Below are 18,252 nucleotides of genomic sequence, written 5' to 3' on the forward strand. Positions count from 1 at the left end.
ATATTAGAAAGCTCTATGGCAAGACCATACCATATCCATAAAAAAACCCTTAAAAGCTTTTATCTAAGTAATTATTTTCATATCAGATTGTGTTAAAAACTGTTTTGAAGTCCTGATATGTGAGATTTCATTCCATAAATAGAAAATAAATTATTAAAGATATTGATATATGGTAGTATCTTCTCTTGAATATGTTTGGATGTAAAGTTTGCTTTTTACTTCTGTTCTCTGTACCTCTTACTTTTTTTTTTTTTTTTTTTTTAATCAAGAATGGTGTGGCCAGCAGACCAGGGAAGTGATTGTGCCCCTGTACTTGTCACCAGTGAGGCCAGACCTCGGGTACTGTATCCACTTCTGGGACCTTCAGTACAAGAAAGACATTGAGGGGCTGGGGCATTTTTGGAGAGGGGCAATGGAGCTGGGGGAGGGTCTACAGGGTAAGTGGCTGATAGAGAGCACAGGACTGGGGTTGTTTAGCCTGCAGAAATGGAGGCTCAGGGGAACCTTATTGCTCTCTACAACTGCCTGAAGGAAGGTTTTAGCTAGGTGGGGTTTGGCATCATCTCCCAGGCGGCCAGCAACAGGACAAGAGGACCAGTAGAGGTTCAGGCTGGACATCAGAAAGGGTTGTTAAACACTGGAATGGACTGCCCAGGAACATGGTGGAGTCACCACCCATAGAGGTGCTCAAGAAACACCTCTAGGTGGCTGGATGTGACATTTAGAGCCATGGTCTAGTTGACAAGGTTGTGATCAGTCAAATGTTGGACTTGATGATCTCAGAGGTCTTTTCCAACCTAAATGATTCTGTGATTCTGTTCAATTACTCATTCTTAGCTTCAAAAATTATTTTGAAACTTTGCATTATAAACCCATTAAAAAGTCTTATTTTAATATTATTTATTTCCTCTCTTCTCTTTCCATTTGAAACTGATATACTTACTAAAAATTATTGTTCTAGTCTCTTCAGATATATGTATTAATTTCTTCAGAATTCTGCAGTGAAGGTTATCTGGACTATTGGCTTAGAATATTTTGTAGTCTTTGAATTAATTTCATTTCAGATGTGATGATTTTTCTTCTATGTCTTTGCTTTCATTGATCACTTTGCTCATTTCAACATCACAATCCTTGTTGGGACCTGAAACAATGTACATAATTTATTTGGGTATCTCTAGGTAAATATAATTTTACTTATCTTTGTGTTTATTACACATTCTGAAAAAGTGGAGTCAATGCTTTCTTAGCAATTTTCTTAGCAATAAAGGTTTACATTTGACATTTTATTAAAAAGTGCGAGGGGTAACATGTGAACATACTTGCCTATTTTGCCACTGCATGGTTTATTTTCTGTCTTGTTCATTTATTATCTATATATCATCTACATTATCTTCTGAAAATTCATTATTTTGAATGTCTGAATGCTTTATAGAGAAGAAAGGCAATGAAAGTTAAGATAAGTAGATCATTCCAGAACAAAGGAAGCTATACCCAACCAGAAGGAATTTTGCACTTTCAAAGAGTTGAATAATACACAGCTAGATAAAAAAATAGGTAAGAAGATCTTGAAAACATGGATTTGACACTTACAAGACCAGAGCCATCCAGAATGTCAATAGGCAATCCATGATAAACTATACTACCAGTTGCTAGGTGTTAGCAAGCTGAATATACAGAAAGTGGATATATTTATATATATACATACATATATATAGTCCTTGATGAACAACATTCTATGAAGAATCTTGTATCAAATACCTTAGAAAAGTTTAGAGAGATAGATCAGAATGAAAATATTAGAAATAGAATAATAGAGAGGTGAAGATAGGAAGTGTTTATGTTTGTTTTAAATTTTGTGAACAAATACAATTAAAAATTTATAAGGGAGAAATGAGAAGAAATAGATTTTAGAAAGCTGATGGAGTTCCAATTTTAATGCATCAACACAGCTACTTCTTAAGTTATTAGACCTTTATTTATTAACTTTTGTTTTTCTTTTAAAATAATTTTAGCATTTTTGTATTAAATGTCCATTTTTTTTCAAGGGGCACTGCATGACTCTTAGTGCAACTTAAGGAGGATATATTTAATTTACTGCAGTTTCAAAAAGTTTATGAACACAAAGTATCAATAAGAAAACTTTTTTAGTTTTCATCTTGTGTCATTCTTGGAAGAAGTTATTAACTTTACTTGGTATTATTATTCCTTTGAAAGTTATAAGTAAGAATGATAACTATTATGACTTCATGACACTTCAAATAATATATCCTTTTTTTTCCTTGCTTATTACTTTACTGAGTTTTAGCATATAACTTCTTTAAAAGTCTACATCTATATTTAAATTTTTGAAAAAAGTCAGACTGATTCAATGATATCTGATAATGAAGCTAGATTTACCCATGATGAAATTTATAGGCAGTCTTATTTAAATATTTTCAGTATTTTTATACATTTCACTATGAACTTGAGCTTTTAAGAAGCTAGCTTTTTGGAGTTTTTTTGTCTGAATATGAAAATCCATCCATCCATTGCTGGAAGTGCAATGCACTAAAATACTGCATTTACATAAGAGTGGTAAGGACTTGACATTTTTCAAGAATAAGTTCCTCAAATATTTTATTCACAATTTGTGTAGCCCAACATGTGCTTAACTAATATTCTATTGACAATTTCATCTCTTTGTCCAGAAATTGCAATACTCTGGTATTATATGGCCTCTTCTGGGACATAACAATGGTAGCAGGAAGCTTCCATATTTGAACACAGAGGGATGAAAGTTAGATCTGAATAGAGAGGAAAAGATGAAGAAATGCTATTGACTGTTTCAGGTATCAGTGATGTCAAAAATAGCTGTGAAACTTGCTATAAAATTATCACATTCATTATCTCTCTAAACAATGGTAACATTGTATATATTTAGTCCAAATTGCAAACGCTTTTGTTAATGACCAACCACATAAGCATCAATAAGAAAACATATGACTTAACTTTTGTTGTTTTTTCAGTTTTTTTAAAATTTAATTTAAAAATTAATATAAAGAGCAATATTAATATTGCCAAATATAAATACTGTAGTCAATATAGCCCTCAGAAGTCAGAAAATATGAGAATACTTTCAGAATACCCTTAATTCAGTGATTCCAATTTAATAATATGTTCATGTAGTTATTCTGCACTGAATTTAAATTTGGAATAAAATAAAATAAAATAAAATAAAATAAAATAAAATAAAATAAAATAAAATAAAATAAAATAAAATTAGAAAAAAAAAGAAGGAAGGAAGGAAGGAAGGAAGGAAGGAAGGAAGGAAGGAAGGAAGGAAGGAAGGAAGGAAGGAAGGAAGGAAGGAAGGAAGGAAGGAAGGAAGGAAGGAAGGAAAGAAAGAAAGAAAGAAAGAAAGAAAGAAAGAAAGAAAGAAAGAAATGAAAAAATTCAAATGAATAAAGAAAGTAATTGGATATAATAATACCTATTTTTATTTCATTACACAGAAGAAATATATAAGGCTGGACTTACTAAGAAACTTATTCTTCATGTTCAGTATTTGTCTCATGACTTTATTGCCTACTGTTAGAACAGAATCCAGAACACAGAATTATTAAATGGTATTTTTTATGGTGTATATCATGACATTGTTTAAAAAATTTTAAGACTTTATTCAATTTGTGGAGAACGGTATTATACTGTGGGATGTCATGATTCCAGTATTAAAAATGCGAAGGTACTACAGAGACTGAGGTAAAAAATATCCATAGATTTTGTATATCTAATTTGAGTCTTTAATATCCATACTTTTGAGGAATGTTTAGAATTACATGCTTTTACACATCCAAATCAAACTCTCAGTGACATAAGGTGTGTCTGGAAATGTTCACTCTTCAGCGAAACAGTCTCATGATTTCAGGTAAGAACTCAGATAGGGTGAAGTCACAATCAAAATGTTTTGTTTTGTGATATCATGGGGGAATTCTATCTGGAAGTGAATGTCAGTCTCCAGCTTTAAACAAAATATTCAGACATAATGAAACCCTGGATTTTGCCTTAATTTAACATCAGAGAAGGTCAGTTCTGTACAAGGCAGCAAATAGGGATCTTGAGGAGAAAAATATATGGCTCTAATGAAAGACTATGTCAGACTTCAGAAGTACCAGTACTTTCACAGGAACTATGATTACACCTATAGCTTCATTTCATAATTTTCTAACTATGAAATGAACAGTTAATTTTTTGACCCTAAAAATATCCTTTTAATATATTTGTGTGGCATATAGTAATTTCTATTGCAGACAGGGGACAGCACAGGTCCCTGTCTCTACAAAAGGAAATGTTCTTAGGTATGCAACACTTTGGAGAAGAAGGAACTGGGGTGTGGAGAAAAACTCTTGAATAAGCATAAGTGGGAGATGCACAGATGGTAGAAGTTCCCAAATGTTCTATGATTCTCTCTGGGCATCTTTTGCTATATAAGTGTGATAACATTTGTTAGAAGGCATGATTAAGGCTTTGTAGGCTTCACAGATGGAATGTAATTTAGTGGAAAGACTTGAAAGAAAGAAGATTCAGATATGAAATGTATTCCATGAAAAGAAGGGGTCAGGTCCAGAGAGGCAACAGAGATACAATAACTAAATATTGTTCTGTAAACTTTTCTGTGAAAGAAAAGACAGGAATAAATTCCCTTCACCCAGGGATATCTCTAGTTTTCTCAAATGAATATATAACATTAAACATATTAGAAGTTAGAAAACTAATTTAAAGTCATATATTCAATTAAATAGTGTATTAGGTTTCAGCAAAATTTCCACCCTCTCAACTTCCAGTGAGCCTCATGTCTACTATGTTGTATATGTCTGTAGGAAAGAAAGGGACCTTGATGAAATAGGTCCGTAAGCTTCAGAATGGAAATAAACTATTTCTCGTGACTTCCACTTGAAGGAAATGGAAGAAAGTCATACCAGAAAAATTAATTTACCTAGACCCCATTTCAGAGATTCCTGCATAACACATATACATATGCTTGTATGTCTGTATTTGAATATATTTCTACATATATGTATGGTCACTTGATTATAGCAAGAAAATATTTGACAAATAGCTGCTGCTGTAAAATTTCATAAAACACAAGAGTTGCCAATAGGACATCAGAATTATTTATCAACAGTACACAGAATATGGTCAATTTTCTCAGATTCATCAATAGAAAGACTTGGAGTAAATAATTTATGTTGATTTTTTTTCCTTTTATGTACTTCGAAAGCAAAAATAATGTTTAGAAAATAATTTTGGTTTTAATGAAGAAGTATTAGATGCCAACAAATGGATGCAGAAGAATGCAAACATCATTCATGCTGGAAATTTAAGGTCTGAGAAAGAGAACAGTCCATGCAGTAGTTTTTTCTCACTACACATGTGCTCTCATCATAATCATTCAAGGCTCCTGTCACTTTGACTTGCTAATTAAAAAAAAAACAAAACAAAAAAACCCAAAAAAACCTCAAGGCCAAAGTGCGGAATAATCAATCATTAAATACTGACTTAAAAATCATATTTTGCTGTCCATAAAGGGAAAAGAGAATTTCTAAATATTCAGCTTGTGCCTTATAATTACAACAGAAGTATTTCTTTTAGTGAATCTTCACTAGATCTGGTTGTAAGTTGGGCAGAGACAAAAATATTCCCATCCTGTGGCTGGTTTTTTTTTTGACCTTGAGATATAATTTTGAAGAAAAGAACATACCTTTCTAAAACCGAGGGCATATTTCCATTTTAAAGAAGAATGTCAGAGAGCCAAACTCACATATTTGACGTACAAGTATATTGTGGCCAAAATCTCACTTGCTGGTAGCCTGTTCTTGGTAAGGTGTTTAGTTTTACTAGCTGGCTTTCTTCAGTGTTTTGTTTCTCAGAGCTGTCTTTCCTTCATAAAAATATTTATGTGCCAGTTTAAGGCATTCTAAAGTCAACCAGTTGCAAATGTAAGCTTGTATTATGGGACTTTCCTCTACTTTAGTGTGGTTAATGACTATGTTCCCATGACTTTTAAAAGGACTGGTGCCTCAGCACATTTTCAAAATTATGCCATTTGAAGACATTTCCATTTATAATGCAACTTAAATCTCATTTCCCTCAATATGTGCCCTCACTTAGTCTATTTTAAGACTTCTCTGGAAAAAAAAATTATATCTCAGCTGCTGCTCCTGCTCTTAATGCCTTCCTAGTCTCAGTAAGAGCAGAAACCAACTGATGCCTCATTCTGATACTCGTACAGAGACAATATGCAGACACTGCACTATCCTCCACTCCTGGCTGAAGAGCTCGGTCCTACCATTTCATATTATCTACACACACAGCTGCTGCTTTGTGTGTCTGCTAAAGCTTCATGCCTCTCTGTAGTCTCTATGACTTCACAGTTTCCCTGTGGGAACTTAGAGTGAGACTGGTAAAGACTGCCTTAATTGCAAGATACTGCAGATCCTAATTGGAAAAAAAAGTGTCACCTGAAATAGTAGTACAGACACAGTCCTGGATGAGTGGAAGAAGGAAAAATAGAAGGGGTTATAAAGAAGAGTAGAAAAGAGGTGGAAGTTGTACTATTTGATTGTGTCCTTAACTTGCTGAGTCAGCAGGAGCCAAGAGCTCTGCAGGGGCACACTTAGCCTTCACGTTTCTCCACAGAAACCCCATCTGGCCAACTAAATTGCCAGCAATTGAGAAGCCATGCAGGAAGCTGTATCCAGCTATTCTCATTCAGTGTGAAGGTTACTGTGTTGTGGAGGCAGTGGTAGGAGAAATAAGAAAAACATTGCAAGTCTATGCCTCTCACATACAGTAATGGAAAGCATAAAATATGGATCAAATTTGGTCTGTTCACTGCTGTAGTTGTTAGACAAATAAAGAATTAGAAGAATTAGAAGCTACATTGCAAAGAAATGTAGCTTCGGTTTTAGAAAGACCCATCATCAGGAAAATTTTTGAAGAAAAATCATCCTAAAGAAATTCAATAACTGTATTTTACTATAGGATTTGTATTTGAATTTCAAAATCAAAAACTTTTACTGGTATCTTTCCATCCAGTTACCTGAAAGAAATCTCATGGAGTCCTGCTTGGCCTTTGCAAGGACATCTAAATTCAACCTCCATCTGAAGGCCTAGGAAAATTAAATATCTTCTCTGGGCCTGTTAACTTGCAATGTTCATTCAGATGCAGGTACTTAATAGGAGTAAGCCAGAGACAAATACCATCATTGGTATATGAAAGAATTCAGTAAGTTAGATGGGGACTGCTCCAGGAGAGGGCATCAACAACTGGTTTATGTGCTGTGAAACAGCAATTGCACTTTAGCCCTGCAGTTCAGTGTTTCCCAATGAGCAGGGTTGCTCTCTCCAGACAGATGTGCCTGTATTAAAGGTAAAGCACAGAAGAGAGTGCAGTCCAATGAATGTATTAACTGAGGCTCTGTGCCCAGAGTGGCATTGCCGGCAGTAGCAAACTGAAAGAAAGAAGATGGTCAGGTGCAGGCAGTGTGAAAAAAAGAGAAATGGTGAAGAAGACTACAGCACAGTATCCAGGCAAGCTTGGTACCAGTGATTTGTCTCTCTGCTCACAGTAAAATTGGCTAAATGAGCCAACATCCCTCGCCATATAACTAATTTTTCTGATGCTAGTTGCAGCTTGGTGTTGGCATGTTGTATTATCCAGGTATGTTGTATTATCCAGCTGTATAACTCAGCTCTCTGAGTTACACTTTGGTGACTAGGTCTCTTGGTTGTGCATTATTGATGAAGTCTTCACATGGTGCAAGCAGTTACAAGGGCATCGATATTCAGCGTGCAGTACAGAATGAGTGATCATTCAGATTCAAAATTATTGGTCCTCTGTGTTTTATGTGAAGTATTTGAGTTTAAGGAAGACAACTTAAATTTTAATTTCAGATTAATTTTTTCTTTCACTGATTAAACCTAGTTTTCTATAAGCCTTGCAAAGCTTTGACAACTGGGCATGAAAAAGTTTCCCAGGAGCAAATGTGCTAGTTGTTTATAAGAACACTTACCACCCCATGAGTTTTCTAAATCATTGGTTCCCAGCCAATAAGTCTGGAGATATGTGTCACATCACCAGTGAAGCAGAGAGCAGAACAGAAACTAATAAACTTCCCTCAAGAATAACACAATATACTTCATTCTATTAATGAGCAGTTGAAGTTAGATGTCAACTTTTTCTACTATCTTACATCTAATAAACTAGTACTTTGGGTGGATTTCTTCTAGCCTCAGTTAATTTTAAAATTTTTAAAAGGTTTACATAAAGATTTTTTTTCCCAGAAAGGCTAAAGAAATGAACTATTAACTAGATCCTTCCTAGCAATGTAGAAGTACCAATGAATTTTAAGTCAAGTTACACTGAGTACTGAAGAAAATGTTACAGAAGTTGACTTGCTACTAAAACCAAGGAGCAAAAGTAAATTTATTAGGCTTCTTCTAGAAATTGTGCTCTTTTATAAGTCAGATTTTAATGCAGCAAGCATTTCTGTAGTTCTCTGCAAAAATTATATATTAAGGATATATGTTTATAAAAATACCTTCCCCCCCCATGGCTGCAGTAGTAATCTTAGTATATTTCTGTCCAGAATTGGTAACAAATACAAATGTAGACATATTAATTCTGTGTGCTTTGCAAAACCTATCTACCAAACAACATTCTTAATCCACTGGAATCACTGTCCTTTAAGTATTGAATTGGAATATACATGGCTGCTTTATCTTTTTGAAGCGTAGTAACTGTGAGACACTATTCATGTTTGAAACAGGGATTCAATCCAGTGCACCTTTAGGTTACCTTCTGAAGTCTTCAGGACATGTCAGAGTGGATTTTAACAGCCATAATTAGGTTTTCTGTTGCTGCTTTCTGCAAGTTTAACACAGTGTTCTTTTATTGCAAAGATAGCTTCCTCCAATCACATCTGTATCATTTCCTCACAAAATTTTCGGTGGCAAGATGAGATCAATCACATGACCTTTGAGCCCTAACCAGAGAAGCGAACCTTTTCTTTCTTTCCATGGCATTGAGAGTTTGCATGCTGTTCTGATGAGTCCTGGAGGGCTTCCCAGAGAAAGCTAATGCAGACTGACTTTTTTCCAGGCTTCAATTCCTCTTGCTCACCAAAGAGTGGGAACAAGCTTGTTCTCCTGTGGACTTCAATTCTATTCCTAATTCATCAACAGATGGCAGTAGAAAACTCCCTCCTTTTCCATCATAAGACCAAAGGCTTTACAAATGACCCTAATAATGTCAAAAGAAGAAAGAACACCTAAATCATTGCTGTGTAAGTCATATATATATATATATATATATATATATATCTCAAATGCTCTCTAATATTTTCAGGGTAGTGTTAAATTCTTCAGAGGATTAATTTTATGCTGAGCCCAAATGACCAGAAGCAGCTACTACTTTGGGAATGACTGTCTTTCCTTTTACTTTCTGTTTTTAAAGGATTCTTTTATAGATGCACTTTATTTTTCTAGTAGTGAAAGAATATATTGAATATAGATTAGAGCAAATCTGTGCTTTCCCCACAGATAGATTTCTGTGATAAGAAATCTGTTCTCCTATCTCAGTAAAGACTTTTTCAAATGTTACCATTGCAATGACAGAACAAGTAATTTAATCATTAAGTTTTTGAGACATGCCTTACTAGATTTTGTCATTTCATTAATTCCTCCCCTTCAAATCAAGTAGATGGTATAATAAACTTAGTGAATTCTTTATATAGATTGAAACACTAGGATGCATGGAATATAGAGTAGTTACTTATTTCATTTTTTAAAAGATGCTGATGTCTTGGCATTGCCAATCAAGGAAAAAGGATTACCATAAAAATTTCTTAGAGGCATGTTTTTCAGTAATGCATAATAGTGGGTGTCTGATATAGGAAAACTCATATTATGTAATTCTCTTTTAGCTTCAAGGCACATGAATAAGGCCTAGAGTTCCTGATTTCTATTCCCACCTCTTTCACTAACTTATCTTAATAATTCTTTGCAGTTCACAATTTTCCAGCATGCTTCTTATGGTGAAAGAAACTCATTTCAAAGGAAGGAAGAAAGGAAGAATAAATGTCTCTTTCAAGCATTGCTGGAAGGAGTGGTTTAATGTTCTAAAGATAATGGAAATGTCTGAATTTGCTGAGCCAATGATTTAAAATGAGGTAGGTTTGAGTGAAATCTTCTTTGAGATGTGAGCACTGATTTCCCTTCAATTTAGTCAGTGGATCTTTTTAGAGTAAATTTTAAATGCTGACCATGTGTGGGCTGTGTGAGGGTGCTGCTGAGCCCTAGTGCAGTTGGCAAAGGAAAGTGTATGTCCTAGAAGCAGTGCAGAGCATTCTGCCTCCACACACTTCTGCAGAAATGGGGGAAAGCCAGCATTGCGTCAAAGCCATGAAGACTGAAACCACATTTTTAAAGCATCTTTTCTTTTTGCATCCTCATCATTATTTTTCATTTCCTTGGGATTTTTTTGTTTTCCTCCCCCTCCCCTCCCACTAAGAAACAGAAAACCTGCTAAAGTAGAATAGGTTTCACTCCTGTTATCAGAAAAAAGTTACTGATTGGTACTCCTCCCCTCCTCTGTTTTTATTACCTAAGTATTGTAAAGTTTTCCTATAACTAGGGAAAGGAGATAAATATTGTGGTAAGTATTCAAATTATTTAAAATACATTTTGGCAGTATTTTTGTTATATAACTAGTTTCAGGTTGTTGTCATTTTCATATAAAAAATGTTGAACAAAAATGAAAGTGACACTAATTCACTAATTTAAGTAGTGGTGTTGAGCCTGATACTATCTTATTCCTATGAAAAATACAACCTGTACTATAAAAATGAAGTTTTAGTTCAGGTATATCTATTTGACTGGGGACATCGGTAACAAGTTTGTTATGTGCTAGCTAAAAGTAAATAAGAAACAATAATAAAAGATATAATTTAAGAGATAAGTATTCATATATAGAAGTAGTTGCAGAATCTTCATTTAGTCTTATCATGATATCTTTAACATATTATCATGTACCTTTATTTTCAGTGGACCCTGGATATTAAATATACACCTTGATATTTTTAAGAAATTAATTCCATGAATAAACTGTGTATTCAGACTCTGCAGTCTGCATCCTTCAGCTTCCTATGCTGTGAATAGGAAAACAAGTTAGAGAATGAAAAACTCATCATACAATCAATAGGGTTTTCTTATGGCAGTGTTGGTATTTGGAAGATAGTAGTTTCCTTTGCAAATAACTTTGAGATATGTTTTAATAAAATATTACACAATATTATATGTATGACACTGACAGTGTGAAGTTTTTATGTTCTGAACTGAGCAAAATTAAATAATCCAGCAACAAGTGCATCTGCACTGGGAGCATGTTCTGGATGAATATTGAACTTCTAAGCCTTTAAATTTACATATTAGTTTTTGAGGAGCTGTCAGTGTTTGTGAACAGCATGGAGCAGGCCAGAATGCAACAAGCCCTCTGTCTTCTTCTGTGAATTCTGCTGTATTGCTTCAGGCACAGGAGTAGATTTTCTGAAGATGAATGCGTTCAGTGCAATAGAACAGCTAGCAAGAGGGTTTCTGGTCTGGACAAAGTATCTCCCTAATGGCAGATGTATTGTTTCTGGTATGGCTGGGGATCTACATTGCTGTGACCATCCATCCCCAAAGGTCTTAGGGTGCCTGAGGAAGGACAATACCCTGTTTATTCCACAAGTGGTAATTTTATAAAATTGTACCAAATGTGTGTGTTGTATGGCTGGCAGTGTGATGTGAGAACTGTGGAGCAGCAAAGGTCTGGCTGCAGTGGAGAGCTCTGTGTGTGCCATGCAGGGGTGTGTGTGACTGTGGTGATGCAGATGTGCAGACAGACCTGTTGCAGTCTTATTCATACTGCCTATAGGTTTACTTTGGAGTAAATTATCCCCACCTGAAGTTTCCCTGAGAGAAAATTAGCTGTGACAGCTCAAAAGAGAGCCCAGGAGCAAACTGACATGCAAGCAGTGTGAACTGTCAATGAACTGCAGAGTGAAGTGAAATGGAGTGCTAAGTTGTTTGACAGCATGCAAAGGTGACTTAGATCAATGTAGCTTGTCAACTGTATCTGTATGGCAGTGATGTCCTGAGGAGGAATACCCTGAAACGCCGTCCTCATATCTTGAATTAACTCTGCAAAGATTCCTGCACAAAGACATGCATACCATAGCTAGATATTTTTCTGTGTGCCTTCTCATTTCTGAAGACATTTTGGTGTCAATGTCTTTCACGTCTCATGTATTTACTCAGCTTTTTATGCTCAAAAATACTTTACTTCTCAATTTTCAATGCAACTCTGATATAACACAGAAAAATTAAATGACAATTTAATTCTATTGTGAATTATTATTTCCAGAAGGCAGCCTTATTTTCAAAGACCACACTTTCTGTTTAAAATAAATTTCAAAGTGACTATTTCCATTATCTTTACTGTATTTTTAACTTTCTGGTTAATTTTTTCCACAGTTTTTATCCCCAAATCCTACTTTTGTCTAGCTTTAACCAGATATTAGAAAGTTGTATTTCTCTGTCTTCCCCTTATCCAAAATTCTGTAAGAAATTTTATTTCAGTAAAAATACATTCAGTAAGAGTGGTAAATTTTACCAATATTCATCTTGTATTATATGAGTCATAGTTGTCTTTTAAACAGAAATATTTTCCTCATTCATTTTGTAGAGATTAGACAGAAAAAAAAACTCAAACAACAAAAAACCTAACTTTTGGGAACAGTCAGCTGTAAACCACAAACCTTTCTTTTTAAAGTTCTTTAACCATAAGAAATTGTATGCCTGTAATGAATTTGTAGTATTTCTGTGTTTTGGAAAGTCCTGTTTTTTTAAACTCTGTTTTCTTAAAATACTGTTGAAAGAATATGGCTTGCAGTAGAATATGAATTTTCAAACATCAGAATAAAGTATTCACTGTCAGATTCTTATTGGGCAATCACATTGAACTTTAAAGCTGAAATTAAACTCCTACATTCAAAAGAACATGTCAGAATGTCTCTATTAGCATTAGTTCATAATGGAGAAACTCTTATTTTGGATTACCAAATCTCTGTTACACTGTCTAAGAGGGATAAAGAGGGCTTTGGCCAGAAGAACAGGCAGGAAACAACCTTAGTGTTAAACTTCCAAACTGCCCTCTTTTCAAATTTGTTTTTTTGTTCAGTGCATCTCTGGTACAAAATTATCTCAAAATTCACACCATATGCAAAATATTTTGTCTGCTATGCTACAGAAATTGCATACTCTTGTTTAGGTCAGGGAATACCTGCATATGTGGCTAAATAGCCTTTAAAGGAACTATGGTCTGTAGCTTTTAGTATCTCTTGGTTAGTTGAACCCTTTTCTGGCTTTCTATGTAATTTGCTGTGCAAAACAGTCCACTGTTTAAAAAGGAAAATTTTGTTCTGCTCACTAGGCTGTCTGAAGAGATAACAATGCTCTGACTGAGCAAAACACCCAACATCTCAAAAAAAGACTGCAAGCTCAAGCTCAGTTGTACTAAGTAGTTTTTTTTTGTTAGATAGATTTAGAGTTTGTTTTTTTTTTTTGTGCAGTCTGTGTTTAACTTTTAATTTTAAAGAGGTGTTAGATATTTTTAAAAATTTTGAAGTAACAGTCATTTCCATTTATGTACTGGGACTCCTAAAACTCATACTCATGGTTGAGTACGGTTTTGCAATACATTCTATTTTTGGTGTCTTTTATGTAAAGAACTGCAGTCAAGAATGGAATTATAACACCCTTCTACTGGAACATGGAAACACAGCCATCTGGCATGTATGGGTTTCATCATTTTGCCAATTTTTTTCCTACAGCTTATTTTAGTATTTGGGAGAACCTTCTTTTACTTGGTGTTTTTGTCAGAGGGAAAAATGTGCAGAAAGGCATACAGTCTATATCTGTAGGATCTGTACGATGTCCTTTTCACAATCTACACTGTGCTGAATGATTTGGTAAAGATTCAAAATCATCTGAGCTAACAGATTATTATGTAAATATGAATTTTTATAGAATTGATGAATTTGTTGTCACCTGCATGATTTAATAAATTTCTCAGTACATGTTTTTCCACTGTATTTTTAAAATTAAAAAACCCAAAAAACTTGTTGCCACTCAGTGTATTTACTCAGTTTCTTTACATCAATGTTTTTAAAGGAAACACAAAAAGGAAGCAATTCAGGGGTCAAGAAGAACCATACTATATTGCAATTGTATTTGGACAGATAGTTAAGAGTTATTTCTTCTCCTCCAAGAGTCCTACTTTTTTGGGTTTTTTTTCCTTTCTTTTTTTATGGAGTGAAAATTTAATATGCAGTTTATAGTTCTCTTTTGTGAAAAAACCCACTCTTTGAAAGTACTTTGTAGTACTTTGAAATATATTTCTAGTTATTCTATTTACATTTATTGGAGGAATTGCCATTTTTATCTGTTAATTTAATGCTAGGTTGGGCCACAACTCAGTACATGGAAACAAGAATTCCTCCTATATAAGCACTCCAGGGTGTGTGGTTCTAGAAAGCCTTAATAGGCTTTGCTCCACACTGTCACTAGATTTGTGAAGATTGTTGCTTACAACTACCAACAACAAATTAAAGTCTTATTTCTCACTCATACTTTGATTCGCCAACTCCAGGCAGATAATCACTTTCAACTTGCATCTTTGCCTTCTAGAATGAGGAGGAGTTAAAGAATGTGCAACATTCACTTTTCATATTCTTGTATTCCTTTAAATCTGCCTTACTGCAATGCATACGGATCTCACTGAGCTAAAAATCCTCACTCTTACATAGGGCCTCTTTAAAAAATCTCTAAGTAGCTCTCTAAAGTAAGAAAGGAAAGGTTAAGTAAGGTCAGGAGCACTTCAGAACAGGTATGAAAAAGGTACCAGTCTCTGAACTGTTTTTTCATAAATTAGCTCCAGTTCACATTTTAGTATGTTTTAATACTTCATACTTTGTTATTTTGGTTACTTGAGCTATAATTTTCCTTCTGTTCTGAAGCTGTATTAGAATTGGCCATATTCTCTGTATGTGACATGCGGAGAATGGTGACACAGAGGTATAATCAGGGAATTTTTTCATCTACCATTCCCTAGACAGGGAACAGGTATCTGCTTCTTACTAGAAATAAAGCAATGAAACCTTGAAAAGCAAATTGTGGATAAGAATGCTGAAGAAGTCCAAAAAAGTAAATCTGGTGTGTGAAAGCTCATCTCTATCATATTTGCATTTTCTGTGCACTTAACTCCCTTTACCCCTTAATTTGGAAGGCTGCCTTCATTTTGTCATATACCAGTAGACAGTGAATTAAATTTAAGAATTAGCCATGAAATAGATTATAGTCCAAAGAGCCCTTGCAGGAAACAGCAGTCAGAGACTAGTCAATTCTGCTGGTATCCTGTGGGTCAAGGATTGGAAGAGAAAATATAATGTCCCATTATAGAAAATCAGAGAAAATCTCTTTTGGAGACCCAGAAAAGAGTTTTAAAAAGATGAGAAGCTAGAGTTGATAAGGCTTTTTTGGAACACAGAAGTAACTGACAATCATTCATTTTGCCTCCAGTATGGTGCAACATTGGTAATTTTAGCAACATCTGATAGTCTCTGTAGTTAGGAATATCTAAATATTTTCATTACCAGCAACATTTGTCAGACATGAAGGCTTTTGCTATTTCAAGCTGCATAAGTATGTATTTTTTAAAGCTGTAATACTATCATCAGTGCTTAACTTCTTGGTCACCCCATAAAATTCATAAAGTCATTCAGGTCTGAATTGGAAATTCGTTATGTTGCCGAAATACCCACTGAATCATCATGAATTGTCACCAAAAAAAAAGGCTGCTGGGGAAGACAGGAAGAAAATATTTTTTAGCACCAGAATAGAGCATGCAATTTTTTTCATTTATTCTCTACTGAAGATTTTTTGTTTTGTGTATACTGTTGCTGAAATAATATCAATATCAATTCTATAACACCATAACACATCACCAACTGGTCAGTCTTAATGCTTTTGAGAAAAACCAGCTCAGCAAGTCTGGCAAGTTATTTAAAGTACATATTGCCAGAGACTTTATAAGGATATGTGAAACTGCCATTTTCTGATACCAATGGCAGCAGGTAAACCTCTTGAGATTTTTTTGAAAGAGTTGTCAAAAATGTGTTCCCTCAAACAGTAAAAAAAAATTTCACAGAACTTCCATAGGTGGACTATATAAGAACAGCATTTTTCTTGTTATATGAGATATCTGTACATCTCGAAGGATAGCAGCAGTAACTGTATTAGTATTAAAACATAAAAAAGGCATATTGAGTAAATCACACATTTAATACTGTCTTTATTTCCAGTCCTGTGCCACCCTTTCCTCTTTTTTCTCCTCCTTCTCCTTCTCCTTCTCCTTCTCCTTCTCCTTCTCCTTCTCCTTCTCCTTCTCCTTCTCCTTCTCCTTCTCCTTCTCCTTCTCCTTCTCCTTCTCCTTCTCCTTCTTCTGTCATCTTGATCATTTATACTAATAGAACTGTAAAAGTTACAATGTGCTTCAACAAATTATTTTGACATTTATTTTCCTTCTATTTTTAATGTTTCATAATTGCTCTTACTAAATCAATAACCTCAAACCTAAAGAGGTAATTATAATATCTAGAACCACTGTATAAAATAATCAGGACTAACAATAAGGCTTTGATTAGCTGTAAGGGTTACTGCACCAAAGTTCTGTTTTCATTTTTCAAAATACTGTTTTCCATGTACTTTTGTGTTTGCTTGTATGCAAGACACATACTGCACTTTGTAATCAAGAGAATAAAGGAAAATCAAAGAAATGCCCACCTTAGTGTTGTTAAAAAATACTGCATATATCATCCACTGCATTTCTGATTGACAGTTCTTGAAACGAAGATTGACAACATGTAGGATGTAATGAGTGGGAAGACGACTGGAGTGTTCAGCTTATAAAAGAGAGGTCTGCCTTCACAATAGCACTAGAAGTTGTTGCAGTCATCTGTTACTGCATTTGAAGAAGCATATGATAAACAGTGTCTAAAAAATCCCAAAATTATGTAAATGCCTACTTTTTAAAATTATGGATTATATTTATGGATACCCACATTCACCATATTGTTTTCTCAGGGCAGTGCTGTACTAATGATATTTTTAAGATGTTAATAGATAAAGAGCAGGGGAAAGACAGATAGTAATTGCCAGTGCATGGACAGCAACTTCAGACTATGGCCTCAGTACTATGTAAAAAGCAGTCAAAGAGTAAGAGTTTCTGAGAACTGAGAGTTTCTGAATTTCTGAGGTCAAGTGAAAAGCTTATTTCCACTTGGGTAAGAGATAGCCAGTCTTGCACAGCTTTATCTGATCCACACTACATAGTGCTCGATTTTTGTTTTCCAGCCAAACCTTGAAGGCCCTGAGAGATCATCTTTAATTTACATGGCATGTGGCAGGTGGATTTCCCCTATCTTCACACAGATTAAAATGCCAGAACTAATGGGAAAACTATCTTACAGCTTCCTAGAGTACCAGTTTATATGAAGAAACTCAAGAGGATCCTGTTATTGGAAATTTTGAGGTGTGATGTGGATTTGTGATGAGCGACTGTGTGATAAGTTTGTGAGGATCATATTTGAGGACTGCGAAATACATGGAGGAAAAACTGGTGGAAATCTGATCAAGTTTTATCTGCATACACTTTTAAGATTTGCTCATGAAGAAAACTGTCTCCCCTATGCAGGTCTTGTCTTAAAAAGAGGTATTTGGAGCAGTCTAAAGCATAACTAGGGAAAGAATAAGCAGATTTAGATGTACTGTGGTCTAGGGCTTAAACAACATTCCTCTTTCATTTGCTAGGACAGATGGAACTGTAGATACCAGGAGTCAGGAGAGGATTCTTTGCCCATAGTGCATGGAGTAAATGAATATTGACTCATAGGCTAACAACAATGATCATGCTCAAGCCTAAAAGAAAAAGTCCCATTATGACTCAAAACCATAGAGTTCTCTGTTCTCACACTTCTATCCCACTCTCTTTTTCAGGTAGAGAAATATGTCAGCCTGTGTCAGCGCTGTAATTAGACTGGATTACTTTTCAGGACTCCTATATATTGGAGAGTTCAATACCATTTATGGTCAATTTTCTAGTTCCACCTGCAGAGA

The 18,252-nt window shown here is 34.7% G+C and overlaps 2 long non-coding RNA genes across 2 annotated transcripts; both read right to left on the minus strand.

Moving 5' to 3' along the window:
* Positions 1–915: 915 nt before the first annotated feature.
* Positions 916–3,875, minus strand: LOC135299420 (uncharacterized). Its single transcript, XR_010361403.1, has 3 exons — positions 3,793–3,875; positions 3,517–3,567; positions 916–1,141 (listed from the first exon to the last, which is right to left on the minus strand). It is a non-coding gene; the product is annotated as an uncharacterized LOC135299420 (long non-coding RNA).
* Positions 3,876–16,412: 12,537 nt separating this feature from the next.
* LOC135299418 (uncharacterized) lies at positions 16,413–18,023 on the minus strand. The gene is made up of 3 exons (XR_010361401.1): positions 17,968–18,023; positions 16,921–17,098; positions 16,413–16,609 (listed from the first exon to the last, which is right to left on the minus strand). It is a non-coding gene; the product is annotated as an uncharacterized LOC135299418 (long non-coding RNA).
* Positions 18,024–18,252: the final 229 nt, after the last annotated feature.

The sequence above is a fragment of the Passer domesticus genome, chromosome 4 (assembly GCF_036417665.1).
Source record: "Passer domesticus isolate bPasDom1 chromosome 4, bPasDom1.hap1, whole genome shotgun sequence".
Classification (NCBI taxonomy): Eukaryota; Metazoa; Chordata; class Aves; order Passeriformes; family Passeridae; genus Passer; species Passer domesticus.